Raw genomic sequence first — 10,000 nt, forward strand, 5'->3', positions numbered from 1 at the left:
AAAGTAGTAAAAGAAATGAGTCGATTCAAACTAAAAGAGTCGATTCAAAAGAAAAAGAAGTAAAAGAAATGAGTCGATTCAAACTAAAAGAGTCGATTCAAAAGAAAAAGAAGTAAAAGAAAAGAGTCGATTCAAACTAAAAGAGTCGATTCAAAAGAAAAAGAAGTAAAAGAAATGAGTCGATTCAAACTAAAAGAGTTGATTCAAAAGAAAAAGAAGTAAAAGAAAAGAGTCGATTCAAACTAAAAGAGTCGATTCAAAAGAAAAAGTTTAAAAAAAGAGTCGATTCAATAGAAAAGAGTCAATTCAAAAGAAAAAGTAGTAAAAGAAAAGAGTCGATTCAATAGAAAAGAGTCGATTCAAAAGAAAAAGTAAAAGAAAAGAGCCTATTCAATAGAAAAGAGTCGATTCAAAAGAAAAAGTAATAAAAGAAAAGAGTTGATTCATTAGAAAAGAGTCGATTCAAAAGAAAAAGTAGTAAAAGAAAAGAGTTGATTCATTAGAAAAGAGTCGATTCAAAAGCAATAGTAAAAGAAAACAGTCCATTCAAAAGAAGTGTCGATTCAAAAGAAAAGAGTCGATTCAAAAGAAAAAGTAGTAAAAGAAAGAGTCGATTCAAAAGAAAAAGTAATAAAAGAAAAGAGTTGATTCATTAGAAAAGAGTCGATTCAAAAGAAAAAGTAGTAAAAGAGTTGATTCATTAGAAAAGAGTCTATTCAAAAGAAAAAGTAGTAAAAGAAAGAGTCGATTCAAAAGAAAAAGTAATAAAAGAAAAGAGTTGATTCATTAGAAAAGAGTCGATTCAAAAGAAAAAGTAGTAAAAGAAAAGAGTTGATTCATTAGAAAAGAGTCGATTCAAAAGAAAAAGTAGTAAAAGAAAAGAGTTGATTCATTAGAAAAGAGTCGATTCAAAAGCAATAGTAAAAGAAAACAGTCCATTCAAAAGAAGTGTCGATTCAAAAGAAAAGAGTCGATTCAAAAGAAAAAGTAGTAAAAGAAAGAGTCGATTCAAAAGAAAAAGTAATAAAAGAAAAGAGTTGATTCATTAGAAAAGAGTCGATTCAAAAGAAAAAGTAGTAAAAGAGTTGATTCATTAGAAAAGAGTCGATTCAAAAGAAAAAGTAGTAAAAGAAAAGAGTTGATTCATTAGAAAAGAGTCGATTCAAAAGCAATAGTAAAAGAAAACAGTCCATTCAAAAGAAGTGTCGATTCAAAAGAAAAGAGTCGATTCAAAAGAAAAAGTAGTAAAAGAAAAGAGTCGATTCAATGGAAAAGAGTCGATTCAAAAGAAAAAGTAGTAAAAGAAAAGAGTTGATTCATTAGAAAAGAGTCGATTCAAAAGAAAAAGTAGTAAAAGAAAAGTGTCGATTCAAAAGAAAAGAGTCGATTCAATAGAAAAGTGTCGATTCAAAAGAAAAGAGTCGATTCAATAGAAAAGAGTCGATTCAAAAGAAAAAGTAGTAAAAGAAAAGAGTTGATTCATTAGAAAAGAGTCGATTCAAAAGAAAAAGTAGTAAAAGAAAAGAGTCGATTCAAAAGAAGAGTCGATTCAATAGAAAAGAGTCAATTCAAAAGAAAAAGTAGTAAAAGAAAAGAGTCGATTCAAAAGAAGTGTCGATTCAATAGAAAAGAGTCAATTCAAAAGAAAAAGTAGTAAAAGAAAAGAGTCGATTCAAAAGAAAAAGTAAAAGAAAAGAGTTGATTCAATAGAAAAGTGTTGATTCAAAAGAAAAAGTAATAAAAGAAAAGAGTTGATTCATTAGAAAAGAGTCGATTCAAAAGAAAAAGTAGTAAAAGAAAAGAGTCGATTCAAAAGAAGAGTCGATTCAATAGAAAAGAGTCAATTCAAAAGAAAAAGTAGTAAAAGAAAAGAGTCGATTCAAAAGAAGTGTCGATTCAATAGAAAAGAGTCAATTCAAAAGAAAAAGTAGTAAAAGAAAAGAGTCGATTCAAAAGAAAAAGTAAAAGAAAAGAGTCGATTCAAAAGAAACAGTAAAAGAAAAGAGTCGATTCAATAGAAAAGTGTCGATTCAAAAGAAAAGAGTCGATTCAATAGAAAAGAGTCGATTCAAAAGAAAAAGTAGTAAAAGAAAAGAGTTGATTCATTAGAAAAGAGTCGATTCAAAAGAAAAAGTAGTAAAAGAAAAGAGTCGATTCAAAAGAAGAGTCGATTCAATAGAAAAGAGTCAATTCAAAAGAAAAAGTAGTAAAAGAAAAGAGTCGATTCAAAAGAAGTGTCGATTCAATAGAAAAGAGTCAATTCAAAAGAAAAAGTAGTAAAAGAAAAGAGTCGATTCAAAAGAAAAAGTAAAAGAAAAGAGTATTCAATAGAAAAGTGTTGATTCAACAGAAAAAGTAATAAAAGAAAAGAGTTGATTCATTAGAAAAGAGTCAATTCAAAAGAAAAAGTAGTAAAAGAAAAGAGTCGATTCAAAAGAAAAGTGTTGATTCAAAAGAAAAAGTAATAAAAGAAAAGAGTTGATTCAATAGAAAAGTGTTGATTCAACAGAAAAAGTAATAAAAGAAAAGAGTTGATTCATTAGAAAAGAGTCAATTCAAAAGAAAAAGTAGTAAAAGAAAAGAGTCGATTCAAAAGAAGTGTCGATTCAATAGAAAAGAGTCAATTCAAAAGAAAAAGTAGTAAAAGAAAAGAGTCGATTCAAAAGAAGTGTCGATTCAATAGAAAAGAGTCAATTCAAAAGAAAAAGTAGTAAAAGAAAAGAGTCGATTCAAAAGAAAAAGTAAAAGAAAAGAGTCGATTCAAAAGAAAAAGTAGTAAAAGAAAAGAGTCGATTCAAAAGAAGTGTCGATTCAATAGAAAAGAGTCAATTCAAAAGAAAAAGTAGTAAAAGAAAAGAGTCGATTCAAAAGAAGTGTCGATTCAATAGAAAAGAGTCAATTCAAAAGAAAAAGTAGTAAAAGAAAAGAGTCGATTCAAAAGAAAAAGTAAAAGAAAAGAGTCGATTCAAAAGAAAAAGTAAAAGAAAAGAGTCGATTCAATAGAAAAGTGTCGATTCAAAAGAAAAGAGTTGATTCAATAGAAAAGAGTCGATTCAAAAGAAAAAGTAGTAAAAGAAAAGAGTTGATTCATTAGAAAAGAGTCGATTCAAAAGAAAAAGTAGTAAAAGAAAAGAGTCGATTCAAAAGAAGAGTCGATTCAATAGAAAAGAGTCAATTCAAAAGAAAAAGTAGTAAAAGAAAAGAGTCGATTCAAAAGAAGTGTCGATTCAATAGAAAAGAGTCAATTCAAAAGAAAAAGTAGTAAAAGAAAAGAGTCGATTCAAAAGAAGTGTCGATTCAATAGAAAAGAGTCAATTCAAAAGAAAAAGTAAAAGAAAAGAGTATTCAATAGAAAAGTGTTGATTCAAAAGAAAAAGTAATAAAAGAAAAGAGTTGATTCATTAGAAAAGAGTCGATTCAAAAGAAAAAGTAGTAAAAGAAGAGTCGATTCAAAAGAAAAGAGTCGATTCAATAGAAAAGAGTCAATTCAAAAGAAAAAGTAGTAAAAGAAAAGAGTCGATTCAAAAGAAGAGTCGATTCAATAGAAAAGAGTCAATTCAAAAGAAAAAGTAGTAAAAGAAAAGAGTCGATTCAAAAGAAAAAGTAAAAGAAAAGAGTTGATTCAATAGAAAAGTGTTGATTCAAAAGAAAAAGTAATAAAAGAAAAGAGTTGATTCATTAGAAAAGAGTCGATTCAAAAGAAAAAGTAGTAATAGAAAAGAGTCGATTCAAACTAAAAGAGTCGATTCAAAAGAAAAAGTAGTAAAAGAAAAGAGTTGATTCATTAGAAAAGAGTCGATTCAAAAGAAATAGTAAAAGAAAACAGTCTATTCAAAAGAAAAGTGTCGATTCAAAAGAAAAGAGTTGATTCAAAAGAAAAAGTAGTAAAAGAAAAGAGTCGATTCAATAGAAAAGAGACGATTCAAAAGAAAAAGTAGTAAAAGAAAAGAGTTGATTCATTAGAAAAGAGTCGATTCAAAAGAAATAGAAAAAGAAAACAGTCTATTCAAAAGAAAAGTGTCGATTCAAAAGAAAAGAGTTGATTCAAAAGAAATGAGTCGATTCAATAGAAAAGAGTCGATTCAAACGATCGCGGTTAGAAGCGTTTTTTAAATCGCAGCACGTCGGTTTACGGTGTTCATTTGAATCGCTTCACTGAAACTTCAGATACTGAACAGCAGAAATGAGTGAAAATCACCGATCAACAAACAAAATCAGCTCGAGGAGAAACTCTGCAGGTATGAACGCTGTGCAACATGAATTATTCATATTCACATCGTAGTTTGGCCTTCAGTAAATACAGTTTTGGTAACACTTTATAGAAACGTTCATTTTAAGTCACTGACAGCGTTTTGGGAACACATTAAAATCTCATTAACAACCGTTATGAAAAGCTGAACAGATCAGTCGTAGATCAGTGATGATTTTACATGAATATATATATATATATATATATATTAATTTATGATTCATCTTTTAGAAATCTACTTTAAAACACTTGTCAGATTCTTAGAATTGTAAGATTTGTGTCCAATTTGGTTTCATACATTTTTGAAAAATCTTTTTAGCATTTTCTAAAAAAAATAATAATAATAAAAAAAAAATGAATGATTTTAAAAATGTCATGTGGTGTAACCAAGTAAAAAGTATTAAAATAAAACAACTTAATCATTATTTTCAAAAAAAGTTTTAAATACATTTTTCAAGGTACATTATTTATTTATTTATTTATTTATTTTAATAAATATCATGAATTTTTGAATCAAATATATCAAGAAGTTTTCTCAGGGGTGCACCGCATGACCTGAGCAAAATGTGCCTTTTCATAAAAATGTCAAAATATCAGAATTTTTTATTTTTTTTTGCTTCATACTCCATCTTAAAGGGATAGTTCACCCTCAAATGAAAGTTCTCTCATCATTTATTCACCCTCATGTCATCCCAGATGTGTATGACTTTCTTTCTTCTGCAGAACACAAATGAAGATTTTTAGAAGAATATTTCAGCTCTGTAGGTCCATAAAATGCAAGTGAATGGTGACCAGAACTTTGAAGCTTCAAAAATCACATAAAGGCAGCATAAAAGTAATGTATGTCTTTTTTTAAATTTTTTTTACTATTAATCTGTCCTTTTCAGCATATCACGTCCCCCTTCAGCATATTGCGGCGCCGTTTTGCGGCCCTCTTCAGCCTGTCGCAGCCCGTTCGGCATAACGCGGTGGCCCGTATCGGCTTATTGCGGCCCGTATCGGCTTATCGTGGCGATGTATAGTAAAAAATCACTTAAATACTAATCTGTTTCTCACCCACAACTATCATATCTCTTCTGAAGACATGGATTAAACCACTGGAGTCTTATGGATTACTTTTATGCTGCCTTTATGTGCTTTTTGGAGCTTCAAAGTTCTGGTCATCATTCACTTGCATTGTATGGACTTACAGAGCTGAAATATTCTTCTAAAAATCTTCATTTGTGTTCTGCAGAAGAAAGAAAGTCATACACATCTGGGATGACATGAGGGTGAATAAATGATGAGAGAATTTACATTTTTGGGTGAACTGTCCCTTTAAGGGTCTAAAGGGCTCCTCTGTGTTTTATGTTTTTTGTCAACATAAACAACAAAATGATACTACTTGTTGGTTACACCACCTGTCTTTGATTTGGTGGACTAAAGTGTTTTTAAATATTAATCATATTTTTTTGTTTTACTTTAAAACCCCGAAAAAAATATCAAAATGACTTTAAACTCCTTCAACATTTTCATCATAGAAGAGGTGTATTCAAGTAATTGTTTTGCTTGAATTGCATTTTTTAAGTGTTTTTGAATAATTTAGATCTGGACAAAAAATTGTGTGAAGTAATTGATCCATAGACTGTATATATAAAATACATGTATATAGATATATTACAATATGAGCTTTTTAATATACTGTTACATTTTTATAGGGTGTTTTCAAAGTGTTGGGGACTATTTAGGAGCTGTTTTATTCATTTATTTAACAAAGAGTGTAATAATATCCTGCCATTCAGATTTGCACATGTTTAGTTACCCATACAGACATTTACCATGATAGTTTCAGCCAGAATACCCTAGTTACCACTGTTACTGCAGGTAACTTGGTGCTGGACATTACTGTCATCGAAATATCAAAACAAAGATTTTAAAAGCTGTTCCCAAATTAATTTATTAAGACTTACAAAAACTGTTTCGTACCTATGGCGTTTTGGCAGAAACAATGGTTACCTTGGTACCAAGTTTTATAACTTGGACAGGTCATTAAATACACAGAAAGAAACACTTCTATTCATATGAACATTGTTGTGTGAAAGATGTTAACAGAATCTTTCTGTCCAGCTGTGTCATCAGGTGCTGTCAAGGGGCCGTTCAACTCCACACACTGTTGTGAAGCTCTCGTACCAGCTGCTAATGAGGAAAAAGCAATGAAACATCAGAAGAAAAGGGCTGAATTAACACAACAGCAGCGGAGAAATGCAGCCACACATGAACACAAATTGAATTCAAATCAGGAACATTCAAGAAGAGCTCAAAGCCACCGTCCACACAAGAGCATCAGGGCAATCCATCCATCCATCTACTTAAACACACACTCTCACAGACAGCTCAGGAGAGCAAAGAGGATCTGGAAGATGTCCAACGTCAGATGCTCAGACTTCATCCCGTCCTTCAAAGATCAGCTCAAACGAGTGGAGATGCACCGGATGAACTCTGAAGATGCTCCGAAGTCAATCTCTCGCTCGGTCAGAGACCTGCAGCTGTGCAGCTCCGGTACAGACTCGTCCCCATCGCCCATCAACACCCCGTTAAACTCACACAACACCCGGCAACAACGGTCCGTCCGCTCTTACCACACCCGCCGCTACAGGAAACAGTTAGATTGGTACCAGACGCTATCCAGAGACAAGAGACTAAAACGATATAATGAGAAATTACACACATTGTATGTGGAGGTCAGTGACATGTACACATGATTAACATATGTTTAATGCAATTAAACAATATCTAATATTCATTAAATATGGGTAAAACCTTCACATGTAATAGCTGACACTGTAACGGTTTGAGCGGGACAAAATTGCACATTAACTGTCACAGCTCGCTATAGTCACACACTAGTTAACACAATTACTAACACTTCTGGAACAAATTTAATGGAATAGTTCACCCAAAAATTTGCTCACCCTCATGCCATCCCAGATGTGTATGACTTTCTTTCTTCTGCAGAACACAAATGAAGATTTTTAGAAGAATATTTCAGCTCGGTAGGTCCATACAATGCAAGTGAATGGTGAACTTTGAAGCTCCATAAAGCACATAAAGGCAGCATAAAAGTAATCCATAAGACTCCAGTGGTTTAATCCATGTCTTCTGAAGTGATATGATAGCTTTGGGTGAGAAACAGATTTACTATAAATTCTCCTCCCTGCCCAGTAAGTGACAATATGCTTGAAGAATGCGAATCGCCATAAACAAAAGAAGAAAGTGAAAGTGTAGATTTACAGTAAAAAAGGACTTAAATATTGATCTGTTTCACACCCGCACCTATCATATCACTTCAGAAGACATGGATTAAACCACTGGAGTCTTATGGATTACTTTTATGCTGCCTTTATGTGCTTTTTGGAGCTTCAAAGTTCTGGTCACCATTCACTTGCATTGTATGGACCTACAGAGCTGAAATATTCTTCTAAAAATCTTCATTTGTGTTCTGCAGAAGAAAGAAAGTCACACATCTTGGCATGAGGGTGAGTAAATGATGAGAGAATTTTCATTTTGGGGTGAACTATCCCTTTAACAATTTACAAGTAGTTTATTGACTGAAAAATGATTACATCTCCTGAACTTAGCATAGCAAAAATGCAGTGTTGGGCATTATTGGTCAAACTTTTTCTATATTCACACAATGGCGAGTATTTAGTCAATCATAGATAAATGATTATAATTTTTTTTTATTAAAAACTTTGTTTTATGGCATTCATGGTATAGCGGGGACTAGGTGGAGTGGGGTGGGAAACAGTTTCAAGGAGGTGATTTTTTTCCATCAGTATGAATGCTTGGGTCTAGCAATGTGTTATTTATATGCCACTTCACAATTATCTTCCAGTACATGTTTTCCTACATTGAACAACATTTAACAATCTATATACATTTTAATGGGAACTGTCTGTGTGCATTCTGCAATGTTAAACTCTTTCTGTACAGGGTAAACAGTCACCTGCAGCGACCTCTTCTGTGAAAGGTTGGTATTACAAAACATTAACAAAGTACTATAGTAAAAGTCAACATGAAATATAATTTCTTAAAGGGATAGTTCACCCAAAAAGTAAAATTCCTTTACTAACCCTCATGTTGCTCCAAACCTGTATGACTGTTTTTCCTCTATGTTTGAACATAAAACATGGTTATGTTTTTCTCACACAACATGCCATTATCCCTACACAGACATCTCGGAATATCAGGATGATCTTGATTTGAGGCATAATAAAAATGAAAGACAAAGAAATTCGCCCTCAACACAAAGTCCTCCAGAGATCAGAGCACCATCAAGAAAAACGAGTCGCAGGTCGTGGCGTCGACAGCTGGACAGCAGCAGCTCAGATTCTTCTGTGAACAGCTTGAACGGCACACCAATAATCGCCAAACCAGTTAACTCAACCGTGAGACTCATTAACCTCGCGACCTCTCCCAACATCACATCTTCAGAGAACAAGGAATGTACTGGAGAAAAGATCATACAAAAATCACGTAAGTCTCAAAAGTTCCACGACACATCAGAGCTGTCGGACTCTTTAGTTTCACGGCTGGTCATTCCCTCAGACAATGAAAACTCCAAAAATCCTCATGAGAGGAGAGGAGATCTCAAAGGTTGTGAAGAGACCACAGACAGCAGACAGCACAAGATATCTCACACAGGAAGAGTTCAGCTCGAGAGACTTTCATCCAAAACAAAACTGAACTCTTTCAAACACCCAGAGTCTGCAAGCGTTCTAAATGCGTCCAGTTCCAGGTCAAGCCAAGCGCATGTTTATCTTCAGGACTATGCAGCACCTCTTAGAAAACCAGACACACCCAGGCCGAAGTCGTCTTCTCCACATCTGAAGTGGAGGAAAGTTCTGGAGACAGCTGGTGGATGTGCACCTGCAGGAGGATTCACACAGAGTTCTGCTAAACATCACCTCACTGAAGAACTGAACAACAGTACTGACGCAGAAAACTCGTTCATATCCATCTGAACGAACATCTGAGGTATTTCAATCAGATAAAATAATTCCACTTCATAAGAAGCATTTTAAAGAACCTATGAGTGGCTTGACGAGCACAGTTTTCTTTCATGTGTCTCTTATTCTAGAGAGCATTTCATTGGACAAAAATCTGCACTTCAAAAAAAAAAAAAAAAAAAAAATTTAAAAAAATGTTTTGGCTTATTTTTAAGGTTTTAAGCATTTAAATTTCATAAGTTGAATTGAATAATTGAATTTTGTAATTTTGAACAAAATTAAATGAATAAAACTTGCAAGATGGGTCGTGAACATTTTTGGTCTGTTTTTCCAGAACAGAAAGACTTTCAATTTTACATGCGGATATCTGCTTAAAGTTTGTTTTATAACAATAATAATAAACTTTAAAGGTAGCTTCTCAAGACATTTTACTTAAGAAAAATGAAATAAAAAAATATTTAAAAAGGATAAAGAAAAGAACAGAATGTGCACAACATAAACACGCATATCAAAAGATTATTAATAATAAAACAGAAAACAAAAATAAGTAAAAGCTTTTCTAAAATATATTTTAAGACTGGATTTAAATATACTAAGATTAAAATATGCTATTTTAATATTTAAATCATATTTATTTATATTTTATAATTGAATATGCTATTTAATATATGTTATATAACATTATACTATTAAATATAATACTTAAACTATTCATTCTTCTGTGTTTTTTTTTATTTATTTCTTAAGATTGTATTCTATTACA

The sequence above is a fragment of the Myxocyprinus asiaticus genome, chromosome 42, assembly GCF_019703515.2.
Source record: "Myxocyprinus asiaticus isolate MX2 ecotype Aquarium Trade chromosome 42, UBuf_Myxa_2, whole genome shotgun sequence".
In the NCBI taxonomy this organism is placed as follows: Eukaryota; Metazoa; Chordata; class Actinopteri; order Cypriniformes; family Catostomidae; genus Myxocyprinus; species Myxocyprinus asiaticus.